Here is a 17578-nt window from a genome sequence, read left to right as displayed (position 1 = left end):
GGTCCTTGGAGGCCTCTTATCAGATGCCCCTCTCAGATGAGGACCCCCTGGCAGGAAGTGTGGACGACCTCAAGGCCAGGGGCACTGCAGGGAGAGGGACAGAGGGGCTCCTGCCCCCTCTGGGAAGGGAGACACAGAGCCTGTTTTTATGACACCACGTGAACCCACTGACATGCATCCTGCTGGAGTACACAGAGTACTTGCACAAGCAAGGTCCCAGAGCCCAGGGCCCCACGGCCCGGAGGCGCCAGAACCCCCAGCTTCCTCCGGCTCTTAATCTCTAAGTCCTTCCCTGCTCAGCAGGGCTTGGCCAGAGAGGCCACATAGAGAGAAGGCACAGTGGCCAGAGAGGGGGTGAGGGTGGCAGTGGCCTGACCGTCTCTGCCCGCTGGGGCAGAGCAGGGAGGGAACTCACAGGCTGTGAACAGAGACCCCACCCAGAGTTACTCAGGAAGCCCCCGGGACCCTCAGCGGGGTCCAGGGATGTCAGGACACACAAGAGAGAGCAGGTGACGCACAGAGTGCTAGAAGGCAGTGCTGCCTGGGGCTGGGGTGGGGAGCCTGGTGGGCTTCCTGGTGGAGGTGCCTTCCTGGTGGTGACTGCATAGCCACCAGACGTTGGTCATTGGCTGGTGCGGTGCTGAGGTCAGGGAACTGAGTAGGTGGCCTCCTGTGAAGAGGAAGGGGCCATGTTCCGAGAACTCGGTCCTCCTCCTCTTCTAGCAAATTTTCCAGGGAAATGGAAGAAATCAAAGAAGCTGCTTCCACAGCCCAGTCCCAGATTCCAGCAGTGACTCAGGCCCTGCCGAGGGTTGGGGCCCCAGGCTGGGAGCCCAGAGAAGGGGGCCAGGGCTGGCGCAGGGCTCAGGTGGTCGGTGCCCAGGCTTCCCACGGGACAGCCACGGTGGGAAAGAGCCTTCAAGAGCTGCTTCTGCTTCTCCCAACCCTGAGGCCACTGCCCGCACCAGGATGGGAACACGGGGCACCTGGGGTGTGGGCCCCTGCCGCCCAGGGATCGGGGGAGACACTTTGCTGGGACCCTGGGTGGGAGGAGGCGCGCCTCTCCTACACCCTGATTGCCCAGTGCCTGGCTCGGGGAGGAGGGGGCAACTCATTCCGAAACTGATGGAATCTGTCACGATGTGAAATCGTAAAACTGAAGCAGTCACTATCAGCTGCCCAGGGGACAGACTTGGTGATGCAAGGTGATCGGGGTCCAGACAGGGACACAGGCAGGTGCGCAGGCACCAAGGCCACAGAGGGGCTTCGGCCAGGGACGCGGACAGAGGTGCACAGAGGGAGGGAGAGGGGTGCGGGGACCGCGGCCCCCAGGGCCCCGCTGCACAAGCACCTGTCTGGAGCCCGGATTGAGGAAGTGGGGGTCAGAGCTCGGGGCTGGAGTCCCTTTGCTGAATTCCCCTTCCAGGCGTCAGAGGCAAGAGGAACGAACACACATTCCGAGACCACCTGCAGCAGCTCTTCCCCTTGAGTCAGGAAAAAAAAAAAATGAGGGTTTTTTTCCAGCGCCAGCGCAGGAAAGGGTCCCCTCGACCCAGCAGCCGCTGCGGGGAGCAGGGGCTCAGAGAGGCTCCGCCCACCGCCAGCGCCGCGCCCCCTCGCGCGGCCGGGACCCCACCCGGCCCCGGCCACGCCCCCGGCAGCTGGGGTCCGTCTTTCAGATTTACCCTCTCGGCTTGCCCCGATCACCTTGCCCCTCCATCCAGCCATCCGGGTTCCAGGCGTGTGCCTTCCTCCTCCTGCGTCCAGGCATCACCTGTCCCTGCGAAATCACCGCTGTGGTTTAAGCCCCTGCCATTGCTTCAGACCTTTTCAGATGAAGCCTTTCATTACTCCCGGCACCGGGCGTCGCCTTTCTCCCCTGAACCGCCCCGCCCCCACCCTCGCCATTTTCGCAGATCAGCGGCGCGCTCAGGCCGCAGGCTGCGGCTGCGGGGCGCCGGGGGTCCTCTGGAAGCGCTTGCGGCTTGCATGCCGGTTTCGCCCTACGCTCTGCCCTGCACGTTCTCCACCCTGGCCCGGGCTCTCTCTCTCTCTCTGTGCAGGGCTGGCCGAGCGAGTGCGCCTGGCGCCTGCGAGGCTCCTCGTCGCACCTGCAGCCTTGAAGGGCAACTCCGGGCGCCCCTGCGCCCTGGGCGGAGCCCCAGGGGAGCCGCGAGACCCTGCTGGTCCCGGAGAGTGTGTGCAGCAGGCTCGAGAGGTGCGAACCTCGGGGTCAGCGGGGGCGATTTGCGATTTCCCCACGCATCTTGGGCTGTGAAGTGGGGATGGCTAGTCCCGCTGTCTTGCACACTTGCCACAGGGACTGAGGGAAAGCGCTGGCAGGTGGCAGGCTCTCAGCAAACATGCGCTGTTCGTGGATGCCCAGATCGGAATGGCCGTTAAGAGCACCACCCGCTCGGAACCCCAACTCTCTGTGTTCAAACCCTGCCCATAATGTGTTGGTTGCGTCGCCTTGAAGGGCTGTGCTCACCCTTCTGGGCGTCGGTTTTCTCGTCCACCCGATGGGGATGACACGCTTATCAGTGACGGAGTTTCTGTGTGAGGGGAGGGAAACGTTTTGGAAAGCGATCGTGGCGATGGCTGCAGGCTGTAAGTGGGGCGAATGTCACCGAACTGTACACTGGGAATAGTGACCGTAGAAATTTTTGTTTTATTTATTCTACTGCCATTTTACAAAGTTAGTCATGTAACATACCAAGCAGCGATGAATTGTACGCTTTTAATGGGTAAATTTACAGTATGTGGATTATACCTCAATAAAACTGTCTTTACAAATTAACAATAAACGGAGATAACACTGATGCCCCCATGACAGGTGGCTGCAGGGGACTCAAGGGTCCCAGCCGCACTCGGAGGAGCTGCCAGCCGGCCAGCGCACTGCGGGCTCGGCGGGTGCTGGCGGGGCGTCCAGCACGCCTCCCCGGTCGCTTCATCCCATCTTTGCACGCGCCCTGCAAGGCTCAGACGTACATTTTTGCTCATTTTATGGGTAAGCCAATTCCCAGTCAGAAGAAGTTAGCCACTTCTGCCGGGAGCCGCCAAGCCGGGGTTCCAACCCCAGGGTGCCCGCCACGGAGGCCGTGGCCTCCGTCCGGGGGAGGGGTGCAGTGGCACCTGATGCAGCCTAAAAACGCGGCTGGCTGAGGGCCCCTGCGCGGCCGCAGGCCTGCGGCAGCAGCGCTCCCTGGCAGGGACCCCATGCCCACACTCTGCGGGTGGACATGGGAGCGGCCCCTCTGCGCTGGAGGCCGTCTGATGGCAGGCTGGCAGGCCCCAGCAGCCACAGAGTGGGCCTGGCGTTCCTCTAGAGGTTCTGGGAAAGCGTGTTTCAGAGGACAGGAAGGCGGAAGCCACCGACTCGGAGTAAAGCAGGCGACCCTCCCCAGCCTGGGCAGGCCTCGTCCAGCCAGTCCGAGGCCCCGATGGAAAAGACTGGTCGGCCCGAAGGAGAGGGAAGTCTGCCGGCCGACCACCTTCAGGCCGCGACAGCAACGCCGGCTCTTCCGGGCGTCCGGCTGCCAGGCAGCCTGCGAGACTCGCCGGCCCCACCTCCACAAGCTGGGGCTCGAGAGCTGACTCCTGAAAATAAACCAGTCTCTCTGCCTCCCCCTCCCTCTGTTTTTCCTCTTTCTCTTTCTCTTTCTCCACGCATGTACACACTTTCGATGGGCCACGGGTTCTGAGCCTGCCAAGGCCCCGACGAGGGCGGACAACAACTTCCCCGGTCCTCTTGGGACCAGAACATGCCTCTCGCTGCTGCCACAGCCCCCGCCATGCCCACGTGTCGCTGAGGAGAGCGTGAAACCGTCACTGCCCCGAGGAAGGAGAAGTGCGGCTGTATTTAGGGATCTGTGAAAGTTTGGGTTTTCTGGGGCCTTTTCCATTTTGTACCAGGGGCCGTTTGTATAGTTGTTATTCAAGCCGCCCAGAAATGTCTGAACTTTCCACTTCGAAGTTGGCTGGGAGTCACCTGACAAGGGCGTTGCTAGGTGAGAGTTACAGATCGTGACCTCGAAGGAGCCCCCTGCTCAGACACGGAAGGAGAGGTCGCCGCGTGCAGGCACCCGGTCAGGGTTCAGGGTCCCGGCTACCGAGTGCAGCGCTCGCCCCCCACAGGCAGCACCCGCAGCAGCACCCAAGGGGCCTGAGCACCTCCAGAAGCCTCTCTGAGACACCTGCTGCCACGCCCTTCTCCGGCACCACTGGGGCTCACCCCAGAAGGCGGCCCTCGGCGGCGGGGGCGGGGGCGCAGGAGCCGGCGCAGGCAGACAGGAAGCGGCTGGCCACTCAGGGGCCCGAGGGGGCAGCGCAAGACAGCCCCTCCATCCGGGTGTCCACTCAGCTTCGCCTGCCTGGAGTTGAGCCCCCGTGTGCCCCCTGGGAAGGCTGGTGTCGGTCTCCACAAGCCACAGAAGCCACCGTGCCAAGGGTCCAGCGGGCTGGCCTCAGGCCTGGAGCCAGGGGGCAGAGCTGTGGGTCCCGAGCCAGGGGGCCTCTCGTTGATTCTTTCACGGCTCCGGACAAGAACAGCTGTAGGAAGTGGGTGATGCAGGGACTCCCGGTGGAGCGGGGCTGAGGCGGGAGGGTGACCGGTAGGACCAAGACAGCCTGGCCGGTGGGTGGGGACGGTGAGCACGGCACGGTCACCCCCAGACAGCGGCGGGGTGCGGGGTGCCCGGCTGAGCGGTGCCGGGCCAGGCCGCCTCTCGGGGCCGAGAACAGACCATTTCAAACCAAGACGAGGGGTAGACCAGCCTAAGGCCGCACACCTGCAAACGCCCAACTCGCCCCGTACTGGGAATAGCGTGCAGTCAAACCCAAAGACTGGAGTAGGGAGGGTCTGATGTGTTCCGAGTCCACACGCGCATTTATGTGCTTTAAAGTGGCAAACAGGAGGGTTGAGAGAAAACTGTGGCCTTGGGCTGCGCAAACAACGCGACCCTCTAGGGGGATGCACCTGAGTCGGGAGGCTCCTCCTCCTCGCCGACCCACCAGAGGCACCCACAGCAGGTCGCCTCCCCGGCTGCTGGCGGTGTGTGAACAAGGGGACAAGGCAGCGCTCACAGATTTCAGAGCTGCTGGTGGTTCGGGGGAGAAACTCCTATCGGCTTAACAGAGATGGAATCGAATCTACAAGCTTCAATTTAAAGATTCAACAAACTAATCAGATGTGGGATTATACATTTAAATAGGACTTGCCAAACCTGGAGGTTTTTTACTGTAAACCTATGCTGCTGGCTCGAGTAATTCTTGGGAGCAAAGTCCAGCAGGCAGGCCTCCCGAAAGCCGCCGCCTCCCGCCCAGCCAGGCTCCCCGGCAGTCCACGCAGGGCGCCCCGCTGTGAACCAAGGCGCGTTTCCTGCCGTCCACGAGGAGCACGGACAGCTCTTCTCAGGGGGCTGAACCGGGCGGGTCACCGACTCCTGGCGCCAGGGAGCTCCGCTCTGGGGTCCATCGGAGCCTCCAGCCAGAGGCCGCCTCGGCCCAAGGCTGTGAACGTAGACTTAATAGCTGAGCTATTGCAGTTGTGATCTTCTCCAGGAATGTAATGCAATCAGCCGGCATCAGGTGTCAGGGAGATAATGGGTCACCGTGGGCCTCTCCTTCCCGGGGAGGAAGCAATGAGCCCGATAAGACCCGCCTTTCCCTCAGAGAAGGTGACCTCACCTGAAACCATCCTTTCTGTTCTTTAGCTACTAAGGCTCTTGTCCTGAACACCTTCCCCCGTGCACAACGCCTCGGGGCTCCTGCACCTGCTAGATGGGCGCTGCCTGAACCGGGAATCCCTTGACAAAGCCAGGCAGGTGTGCACACGCGCCCGGCTGAATGTTGTTCTTTGGCATGGCCACGTGGCTGTCTCTGACCAGAGGCGACAGGCCTCGGGGTGAACAGGACGCAGTTTTCCCTGAAGTGCTGGGTCCTAACTTGCCCTCTCTCCGGTGAAACCCAGAACTGGCCCCCGGAGGCGGCCTCTGAGTGCGTCACCCAGCCGCGGAGCCCGCCGCGCAGACGTCCGGGGCCGGAAGCTCTCAGAGACGGAGGGCGCGTCCGCATCGCCGAGTCAGGCGCTCGGCCCGAGGAACGCGCCAGGCGGAGGGTCAGCAGACCCGGGGCGGCTCGCGTGGGTCCACGCCCCTCAGGCTGGGCTGCAGGTCCCCGCCGGGTCCGAGCCTTCACTCCGAGGCAGCGCCCGGGCCGCGTCTACCCCGGGTCACACCGAAGTCCTTCAGACTCAGGGACACGCACGCCATCCAGAACGAGGCCACCGCTAGGGCCTGGCGGCACCGGCAGCGAGGGAAGCCAGGGAGCAGGGTTAGGAGGCGCACGCTCCCCTGCGTCCCCGCCTCCGACCCGTGTGGCTTGGCGCCAGGCCCTCAAATTCCCGGGTCAACACACACAGTACCGAGGGGCACTGTCTCGCCCGCGCTGCCATGACAGGCACCTAAGAGACACCCCGTAAGGCTCAGTGTGAATCTTTCGTGTTTTTCTGTGTTTGTGTTTGTCTTGTATTTTTTCTGAGACTCAGGGCTGCGCGCGTCCGGGTTGGCAAGCCTGCCTGTGACGGGCCTGACTGGCCCGTGCTCTCCCGCAGTCCCCCCTCACACCCCCATCCCTGCAGACGCCCCCTCTGCCTGCGCAGCCCTCAGGCGGGACCCCTGAGCTCCACCAGCAACGGCGGCAGCCACGGGGAGTCACTCCAGAAGGACGTTGGTGAGGAAGGCGGGACGCCGTCAGCGGGTCCCGGGGCGAGTCCACAGCCGAGCCGCAGCCCTGGCCGGCACCATCCACGCGGACCTCCGTGGCCCGTGGTCGCAGAAAGCGCTGCATCCACGCCTGTCCCCCCGCGTCTCTGCCCCCCGCCTCTGCCCCCGGCCTGCCTGCTGCCTGCCAGCTCTGCCCCCAGCACACACCCCGCCACCCGCCGGCTCCGGGAACCGACGAACGGGCTTGATGGCAGTGAAAACTGGGTTTGGTGGAGCCGGGCCCGGGACAAGGCAGTGAGCCGTCCAACCAGATGAACGTGAGGGAGGCAGCTCTGTTGATTTAACAAGACAGCCTTTTCCTTTATTTCTTGTAAAGCAAAAAAAGTCATCTTCCTGAAACCTGCCCGCCGGCCTGCCAGCCAGGAGCCGCTCACTCCGCACGGGCTCCGCTGCAGCACCCCGTGGTTGTGGAGGGAAACTGAGGCACAGCAGACACGGAGAGGCCCCGGCTCCTGTGGCCGTGGTCACAGGACAGCGCTCCTGTCAGCTGGGGACAGGGATGGGGAGCCGGCGGGAACTGGGGCGAGGAGGCACGAGGGAGTCCGCACAGGGAGCGCCCAGATGGCAGAGCCAGTGAGGACCTGGCCTCCGACCCCGGTCCCCGGTGCCTCCCTTGTGTGACTCGGAGCGCCCGGCACCCCTGGCGGGAACACGGCCAGGAGCCCTGGGGACACCAGCAGAGGCCCTGCCGCTCCCGGTGCCCCGCTGAGAAGAAAACTGAGGCCTGGGCCGTGAGTCTCCGAGGTGAGCCACAGCCGGGCCTGAGGGTGGACGGCAGCAGAGGTGACCGCGGAGGCTGTCACGGCGGCGTGACGCTGCAGGAAAAAGAGCTGGAGAGGGACCCGGGGCCGAGGGACCCGGGGCAGGGCACGCAGACAGGGGGGAACCTAGGCCGCTCCCCGGGGCCGGGAGAGGGCAGGAAGGCCCGTGGGCGGCAGCGCCAGGGCCGAGGTGAGGGACCGTGCTGGGTCGCAGCGTCTGCCCCGCTCTGCCCCCCGAGGACAAGGACAGCTGCCTGAGCACAGGGCAGGACAGGACAGGAACAGGGCACCGCACACCATCCCTCAGATTGGGCAAGCTCCTGCATCAGCCCTGGACACGGTCGCTGAGCGCAGCGCCGGCAGGGGCACGCAGCAGGGGGGCCAGAACGAAGGCGCCTCAGCGCCCGAGGGCGAAGCAGGGCCGGAGCCGCAGTGTTCAGCCGAAGGCCCCGCGCCTGGCGTCGCTGCCTGCCCCTCCGAGCTCCGGGAAACCGCCCTCAGCCAGGGGGGGCACCCCGCTTCCTGCTGCCTTGTTTTCCGCAGGCACTGCGGCTCTCGGCCTCACAAAAGCCATGTGCGGCTGGTGACATTGCCCCCATTTTCCAGACAGATAAACTGAGGCCGAAGCAGGTCAACCAGCCTTCGCCAGCTAGTGACAGTGCCAGGGTCCCACAGGCCCCTTGGGCGTCCCAAGCCGCCCTCCTTCCTCCCGTCCCGTCCCCTCCTCTCCCCTCCCCAGCTGCAGAGCAAGAGACACTGACTCAATTACCCCCAGCAAAGAAAACCCCTAGAAAAGAGGCAAGGAGCCTTCTTTTTATTTTGACTTTGTTCCTGATGCCCCGAGGGAGAGCTAATATTTGGGAGCCGGTAAGGCCGGGCTGGGTCTGTTTTCAGCAGGCCGTCCCCTTCCCTCCCCACAAGGACTCTCTCACAGCTGCCTGTGACTCACCGCCCTCACCACGATCGCCCAAGGGCGCGGGGCTGCCCTGGGTTATGCCCGCTTACCCACCCTCATCCACGCCTTCGGTTACTCATTCATTCGCTCCCGTGACGGGGGTGCGGCCTTGGCGTTGGGCTCGGGGGCACGGAGAAGACACCGCGTGGCCTCTGCAAGGAGCCAGCTGCGCCCCAGACCGCATTCCATCGGATTCCCTTACCGTTCCTTCAAGGTCAGAGTTATAATCTTCATTTTAAATCAGAAAGCACGGGGAGGTCACACAGCTTGTGTAAAGTCACTGGGCCGGTTTCAGGGCGAGAATCCAGGGAGGATATGTCTGAACCCAAAGCCACTTCTTGCTGCGCCACTAGGTTTCCGCACTGCCCCCACTTCTCCTGCAGGTTAGGGAGCCCCGGGTCAATTCCAGGGGACGTTCTTGGCCCCAGCCTTGGACCCCAAGGCACCGCTTCCTCGCACATTGGCGAGGCTGACGCCCCACCAACTGCTACGCCCACCCCCACTCGTCACCACACCAGCAGGAGCCGTAAACTGTGACGTCGTAAGGTCACGTGCGCCGTGGGGCTTCTGTCCATCTGCCCTTTGTCCCAGAAAGGGACCTGCCTCCGTGAGGAAGATCAAGGTACAAACCTCCCTGATTTCCGCTCCCTGTGACCAAACCGTGCACTGCTGATGGGACAACTCTGGGTGCAATCAGGAGAGGAAACCCGCCCCCAAGGAGACAGCGGGGCTGCCGCACGGGCCCGCCCGGGGCCCTGCGGCCCGCGCGCTCCGCGGAGGCCCCCGGCACACCTCCGGCCAGCTCCCCGCAAGCCAGAGCTCTCCCCCGGCGGTTGGTTCGCTGTGCCCCCCATACGAGGGTGACAGTGCTCCTCAACGTTTACAAATTTTGAAAACGTGCCCAAAAGAACATCAGATAATTTGGCTTCACTAGGCGACATTCAGTCTCGGCTCTGGAGGCCTTTCTCTCAGACAGGTTGTGCGAAGCAATGGTCTAAGGAACGTGGTGGAGAGAGAACGCCCCGCTGAAGCCGCTTCTTGCTGGGGCCTGACATCGCCGCCCGGGGCCTCCGCGCGGCTCGTCCTCTGGCCTGCTCCGATGAACCGAACCCCCGGGGCTCCGGGGCAGCGTGGCGCGGCGCCAGCGTTGGACACGAGCCCATGAGGGGCCGGGGCCGGGCCTCTGCAGGGAGGCCGCGGATGGGAAGCCCGGGACTGGAGCCTGTCTCTGGGCGACAGAGCGTAGGTCAGCCGTGGGGATCCGGGCTCAGGTCGTTCTCGCCCTCTTACAACCTGTACGACCTCGGACAAGCAGCTCACGACCTTCCACTTCTCCAGGGGGTCCCTCACGTAAAGGGAAGTAGCAGTGCTGACGTCACCGCGTAAAGGGGAGGGTTAGCAGGGAGAACCTGGGTGACGTGCTGGGCACCCTGAGCGCCGCACTCATGCCCGACGGCCGTGCGGAGCCCCAGGGCAGCCAAGCACAGCATTCCCCACGGGAAATTCCACCCCCGCGTCCAGACTCACCCTCTCTCCCCCAGCCTGGCAGAGGCTCACACGAACTGAATCATACCATGGCTGCCGTGCACGGGGCATCCGGCCGCGCACACACGGGACCGACCCCCTTTGATCCTCACAACCCTCCAGGGCATCGTGGTTGCAACGATGTCCTGGAGGAGGAAACGAAGGATCTGGAAGGTTTGGTTACCTGCAAACAAGAGATGCGGGGTTCGAAGACCAGCTTTAAGAAGTGAAGGGAAGGAGGAAGCTACCCACCGCGGTGGGAGGAGGAGCCGGTCCTGCGCAGACCTCCAGCCCAGGGTCTCTTCCCCACCCCCCACGCCCCCACCCCTGCCTCGGGCAACCAGCCTCAAGCACCCAGCCACCGTCCAGGGGACAAGCAGGGGGCTGGGTCCGCTGCCAGAGCCTGCCGTACCGTGGCAGTGGCACCGTCGCCCAGTGAGAAGCGGCTGCAAGCAGCGGCTTCAGGCTGGTTTGGGACTCACCGCCTGTGCGGGGAAGAGTCCAGGGGTCCAGGAAGTCCAGCTGGCCGCAGCCAGACTGTGGCCTAGCAGGTCTGCCTCTGCACCCGCCCCAAGGGGCCGCCATCCTGGCCAGCTGTTCCAACCCATGGTCGTTTGGGGGGCTTTAGTCATTAACGGCGCATGCACAGAGGGTCACCCCAGAGACAATGTGCCCACGTTCCCCCGAGAAGGTACCAGGCACCTGCCTGCCTTCGGGCCGCGGTCAGGAGCTTGCACTTGGGGACCCCCAGACTGAAAGACCCACGTGTCACTGAGGGTGTTTCCAGCCGAGAGGAGAGGACGCGGCTGTTAAGATCAGGGCCAAGGGGATGTGTTTGGCCTGTCAACATCAAGAGATAACTGAGTTTGTCGTCAAATATTGAGAAACCTTAGGCCACACTGGGGATCAGTGGCCTTGAACGCTGAAAGCCTGTACCCGAGAGGCAGTGTGTCACCCCCGGGAGGCTTCCCTGGGTTATCACTGTGCTTTGAAGCTGTAAAGACTCAGTGATGTCTGACCCTGGATGTTAGTGATAAGGAAATTAAAGCCCAGCAAGGGGAGGGCTCGTCCAAGGCCGCAGAGGCGGTGCCTGTCAGGGGCTGAACTGTGCCCCCAAATGCACACGACACGTGCAAGCCTTAACCCTCAGTACTTCCACATGGGGCTGTTTGGAAACAGGGCCTTTGAAAAAGCAGTTAAGGTCAAATGAGATCATTAGGGTGCGTCCTATTCCAATAGGACTTGTGTCCTTATAAGAGAAGACGAGGACGCAGACGGGACGGCCCGCTGAACACACGGGGAGAAGCAGCCGCCCACACGCCAAGGAGAGAGATCTCAGGGGAAGCGGGCTCCCCCGGCGCCTTGCGTGCGGCCTCCAGCCCCAAGCTGGGAGACAGCAGTGTCTGCGGTTGAGCCGCCCAGCCTGTGATGCTGTGTCACTGACACAGTGCCCCCTGCTCCACCCATGACCTGGCAGCCATTGAGGGAACAGGCAGTTTGAAAGGCCTTGTCTTTGTCCACCCACCGAAATTGAGGGTATGTTGGGCGAAGTGCTTTGAACTAGTAAGCATGTATCTGGGAGGGTCCCCGGGGCGCTGCGTGAATTGTCAGATGGTGCCATGACGTCAGCGACATGGTTTCCTGGGTGACTGGTCAGCCACCTCTGCCATCAGTCCCCCCAGAAGCCATATAGAACATTCCCAGTGGTGGCGACACTCCTGCAGTGACTGTTCAGGGGTCACTGCGCTCACAGTTATGGGTAAGATCCACCGCATTTGTTTGAAAAAAGGAGAGTAAGCATCTCTTGAGTTTATTTTCTCACTTCTTAAGAGATAGAAAGGGACCGAGAATTTCTAAGGGGTTTCTCAGGGAAACATCGATGGGGGCTCACGTGTGCAGCCAACAGGCCGCTGGTGACCGGCATCCCGTGGGTAAAGTCATGGACGTGGAGAAGGCGCAGCACTGAGACTGTAGATGACAGAGGCCACACAGCACAGCGGCCACACATGCGCCCTTGGAGCCAGCCCGCCTCTGACACTTGCTGCTGCGTGAGCTTGGCTGGCTTCCCCAACCTCTCTGTGCCTTTGATGGCACTCACAGTGGCATCTCTCTCAGAGGCTGTGCTGCTGAGCTAACACCCCCGTGACAGCAGGGACGCGCGCCCAGGCGCCCTGCTCACCCTCAGCCTGGACGGCCAGGTCAGACCCTCGGAAAAGTCATCACAGGAGAGGGTCAGGAGCGTTGCCAAAGGGCCTGGGGGGCCTGGAAGCCAAGGAGAGAGGCTGTGTCTTGGGTCATCCAAGGTGACTGGTGAGCTGGCTCTGGCTGTTCTGGAAGAGAGGAGGCCTGCAGGCAAAGCCAGAAGGCCTGCGAGAAGATCTGTCTGGGGAACTGCAAGGGGGCAGCCGTGGCTGGAGGGAGGCTGCAGGGGAAAGCGGAGGGAGAGGAACTGAGGGAGGTGGGGGGGGCAGGCCACAGGAGGCCCCCCAGCCCCCTCCGCTGCTGTGAGGGCACTGGGGCGTCAGAAGGAAGGACCCGCGTTAGGCCACCGCCCCCCGGCCCAGGTAGGAGATGACAAGAACTCAGACCAGGGCACAGGGAAGAGTGACCAGCAGAGAGAGGCCATACTTCACGGAAAGACACTGGGAACAAAGCCGCCGAGCATGGCAGGGGACGGGGACAGGAGTCAAGCCCCACGGCTTTCCCACGGCAACTTCCTCCAGAGCCCTTCAAATTTCCAAGGCGTCAGCCGACGGGGGACGCTGTGCCCGTGCTCCAAAGAGGGCGTCTGATACCAGGTGGGGCCGCACTTGGCTGAGCGATAACCCTGCACAGGGCCCTGGGCCGGGGTGAGGGAGACAGCAGGTGTTCTGTGACGGCCCAGCCCCGAAGGCCGGGCCCGGGGGAGATAAGGCGGCTTCAGAATCACCCGCTGGAAGCCACCGGCAGCGAATGTCCCAGAAGAGCAGATAGCGCTGCAAGGACGTCCTCAGCGAGAGGCCTTCCAGCGGGAGGAGGTTAGGGAGGGCGCACTGGAGGCAGGGCCCTTGGAACCCAGGGCTGCCACGGTCACTTCTGGCTTCCGGAGCAATGGCGTCCCTCCTTCCTCTCGCCTGGGCTGCCTTCTCAGTGTAATTAGCTGCTGCCACTGCCACAGTGGGGCGCGCCCTTTTATCGACTATCCTTTGTTCCCTGCACATCAGCAGCCTGGAGAGTCTAATGCGGCAGCAAGAGCTGCTCCTGAGCCTCCCCAGGCCCCGCCTGGGACCCTGGGAGCAGACGTTCAAGCGGGACCCAGGACGGGCGGTACTTCCCCACCGCGCGTTCGGCCAGCATGGGGGAGGCCACAGCGCCTGCTGTGATGAGCACAGGCCGCGCTCCTTGTCATGGCCAGTCCAGGCTGCGAGGACAGGACGCCTCAGAAACAGCAGCGTAAACAACAATCGCTTCTTACTCACCGCGCTGGAGCCAGACGGGGTCCGGGCTCACGTGGGCGGGTGCCGGCGGCAGCCTCTTCCTGGCACCGGCAGCGCCTCCTCGCTGCGACCCCTGTGGCGTGGAGTCAGATCACCCCTCTTGCATCTCATTTCACAAGGGCACTGTCCCCACGCACGGAGCTTCAGGCTCACGATCTGACGACTTTCCAAAGGCCTCACCTCCAAACTCCATCACGTCAGGGCTTCCTTCAGTCCGCAGCTGCCCTTTATAAATTCCCTCCTGTGTGAGAATAAGAAATCCGAGAGGTGAACTTCCGTTCCCAGATCTTCCAAACAACCAGTAAATCCAGGCCACAAACGGTATCAGCAATTTTTTTTTTTAAAAGGGAGGGGATCAGTCATCTGGGGAACAGCCTATCGTAAACGGACAGCTGTTTGTTTATAGATGACAAGTGAAATTTTTAATATACAACTGAAATGGGCACACAGAGCATTTTTAAAAAGTGTTTTTGCATCTCTTCACTCCACGGCTCCTCGTGCCACCCCCCAGAGCTCCAGGCGGGAAAACCAAGACACGTAACGTGTGAGATCCTCCTCGGGTCGCAAAGCCATTGTCAAGAGACAGGCCTGTTCCAGCAACAGCATCGTGGGGAACATGCTAGAACAGCTGTGGTTGCCTTTGGGAAGGAAACACTTCCCAGGGGTTGTCACTCTTCCAGTGAGCACCTCGGTTCCACAAGACAAGGACGACCCCGGGGTGGAGCTCTTGAACCACACACTCAAAACAGGCCTGCGGGCTGGGCGGGGCGGGACAGGCCCACACACTTACAGATCCGATCAGTCACCTTCCAAAGTCAGGACGGAGGGCGTGTGCCACCCTGCCGGCCTGACCGACTGTCGCACTGGCAGGAGCCAGAGCTGAGGTGTGGACACTGGCGTCAGCCAGAGGCAGAATGCCGCCGTCCCCATGAGGGGCGGGAGGTCTCCCCAGCAAACCAACACCCCCACCCCCCGACAATAAGTCCCACCTTCTGCAGCTGGAATCTTCCTTGTTGAATCGTGGCCTGGTTCACACTCCGGGTGCCGGTGTGTGTCTCTGTCCCAACACTGAACCTCTAACGCGCAAGATCCGGTTGTGGCCTTCGCCCGGGCACACTCCTGGTGGGAACCTGCGGGCAGCTCTCCCGTCCCCCGGCCCCCTGCCTCCGGGAGCAGTCACGTCGGGACCGCTGTTTGGGAGTGGAAGCTGGGGCTCGGCTCCTGCGCATTTGAGGGCTGACCGGCTCGAGGGGGGCTCTGCAAGGCGCGACGGAGGCAGGCCGCCTCCCCCGCTGGCCGCTTCGCAGGCATGTGGCCGCTGTCCCACCAGTTATGGAGTAATTATTGGAGCGGCACAAACAGATCTTTTTTCATCCAAGTGGAGGTGTGATTTTCTCGGGTTCTGTGAGAACATTCACGCATGTTTTCACCAACCCAATCTGTTTTCCGGCAGCCAAGTGGCCTAGGGCTGGGAGGCCAGCTTGGATGTTCGGGCGCCCTGACGGCGGCCAGCCTGCCCGCTGCTGGGAGCTCCGCGCGTCCCGCCCCCGCGCCGGTGGGCCCAGGGTCCTTTCGCACAACCAGCAAAGCCGGGCTGCGGCCAGGACAGTGGCCCCGAGACAGGGGTCCCGAGGTCCTTCTGTGACTGCAGCCGCACCTCCCCTTCCTACCTGCGGAGGCGCTCGCCGGTGACAGGAGGGACCCCTGCCAACGCCACCTCCTCGCACACGGAGCCCAGGTGACAGGGCTCAGGCACCACACAGGGTCAGAACCTCCTCCGCTCTTTAACTCAGCGTGGCTGGTTTGGCTCTAAGATCGCGTCAGGATGAAGGTTAAGACTCGTGAGAGGCACTAACCAGGTCGAAGATGGCAGGGCTCACACACCCCTTCACTGCCGCTACCTCCCTCAGTCCCTGGGAAACAGAAGCCCGGTCTCACTGGGCAACGCAGAGGCACTATACAACATGGCGGCCGCCGCCACCCGTGCCAAACTTACATCTTTATTGGGTAAATTCCAAAATTCAGTTTCTAGGTCACACCAGCCACATCTGAAGCGCTCACAAGCCACACGTGGCTAGTGGCTGTCACACTGAAGAGTGCAGGGGAGGAGCATGCTCGTCACGGCAGGTGATTCTTTCTCCAGGACAGGCCTGGGCACACTCACCAGGGCCGCAGCCACGCGGGCGTGGGGGCACCCCGGGGACACGCCGGCAGCCAGGGAGGCGGGGGAAGGCGGCTGGCTGAGCGGGGGGCCGTGAGGACGCCGCGGCGGGAGCCGCAACAGGGAGTAGGATGCCAGCTCCGGCCCCCCACCCCCAGCAGGCGGAGGACCTGGGCAGGAGGCCCTAAGGACGCCGCGTGCCCTGTGCCTGAAAAAGAACTTAACCAAAATATGCCGCCTCCCCTCTCCCTGGATGAACATGCACTCCTGACACCGTGAGAGAAGGGGGTGTGTGCTTCCTAGGGAGATGGACGTGACCGCTCCCAAAACAGCTGGACTCGGTGCCCCACAGGAGGGAGGCGGCGGCGGAGCCTTATCGGCACAGACTCCCCGGGAGCAGATGCTCCCCAAGAACCTCCTTCTCTCACCGAGGAAATGGCGGGGGGCAGGGGTGCCTATGCGGTGGGTTGAGGACCGAGATCCACGGGATCGGGCAGAAATGAGGGAGCCCCTCCGCAGCCTATCAACCGGCCAAGGAGTCTGAAGGGATAGACATGCCACTTTTTTCTTTAACGTGCTTCCTTTCACGAGATGCATTACACACTGTCATGGGACTCGGTGTTTTTTCTCTCAGAGAAAACAATGGCCCTATTCAAATTTCTCGAATTCCTCCAGACCAGTGTCAAGTGCAAAGTTGGTTTCGGTGCGACGCTCAAGGCACTGGCTCTCTCTTTCACGTCTTTCCCTCGTGGATCCCACCAATGGCTCACTTTTGATCATTTTTCATCAGAAATGGCAGAGGTCAAGAGGGCAGAGATAAATGAAACTAGTAAACGGTCTCTCTACACCCTTTCTTGATCAGCACTTATTCATTTATCTTCTAACCAAGGGTCTGTTTATGAATGAAAGAGCAGAAGAGTGAAGGAACAAAGGATTTCACCAGGGCCCCCGACACATAAGGAAACTGTGCGCCTTCACTGTTCCACGGCCGCTGCTGACGCCCAAGAGCTGAGGGGCAGCCCAGAGGCAAACTTCAAACGCCCGCAGGGAGAGACGAGGGCGCTCGACCGCTGGATCAATCAAGCATGAAAAATCAGGAGGGTTGCTTTTTTTTCTGGTAACGTTTTTATAATTAACCTACAAACCTAAATTCTGTGGAACAGAACCCAGTGCAAAATCCCAAAGCAGCCCTAAAATTCCCGCCTCTGGGGTTCACATTCCAGCCCCGACCTCAACAGCAGCTTCCCGCGGCTGCCGCTCCCCCGCGAACAGGGAGGGGCTGAGCGCTCAGCCTTCAGCCCACGGCCTTCGACGTAATCCCAGCTCTCCGGGCGGCGCCCCTGCTTCCCTAGGCAGGCCTCCTCAGCTCACAGCGAAGGAAACAGGGGCCCAGGGGCAGCAATGGGCCCGAGGTCACAGGAGGTCAGAGGTGTAGCTGGGACTGGGACCGGACCGACCCGCTGCTGCCCACGCACCTCCCCCCGCCGGCTCTCGCCGCCTGCATCACCTCCGCGAGAGCTAAGCGTAGGTCCGGCTCGTCTGCAGGTGCCTCCTCGACCCAGATGTCCAGTCCGCCGCTCGACCCTGTTCTGATCCTGGGCCCCTGTGGGCAACTGGGACGAGGGCCAGGCCTTGTCCCTGGTGATCTGAGCCTGGCCATCTCTAGAAGCTGAGGCCCTGTCCCCAGCCCCACAACGTGCCCAGTGACCTGCAGGAGCACCCCATCTCCAGAGAGACCCCTCAGAGAAAGTGCACCCCACAACAGCCTGTCCCCGCCTTCTCCCGCCCCAGTTCTGACGCCCCATCAGCCTGCTGACCTTCCTCACCCAATGGGGTCGCATCCCACTGGCCCCTTAGGTCCAGCAGGGGCTGCCCCTGTGGGTCCAGGCGGCGGCCAGCGCTCCAGGGGCGCTGCG

The sequence above is a fragment of the Pteronotus mesoamericanus genome, unplaced genomic scaffold (genome assembly GCF_021234165.1).
Source record: "Pteronotus mesoamericanus isolate MK-2021 breed Mesoamerican mustached bat unplaced genomic scaffold, CSHL_Meso_final contig_101, whole genome shotgun sequence".
Lineage (NCBI taxonomy): Eukaryota > Metazoa > Chordata > Mammalia > Chiroptera > Mormoopidae > Pteronotus > Pteronotus mesoamericanus.
The sequence above is the reverse complement of the archived record's forward strand: the minus strand, read 5'-3'. Positions refer to the sequence as shown.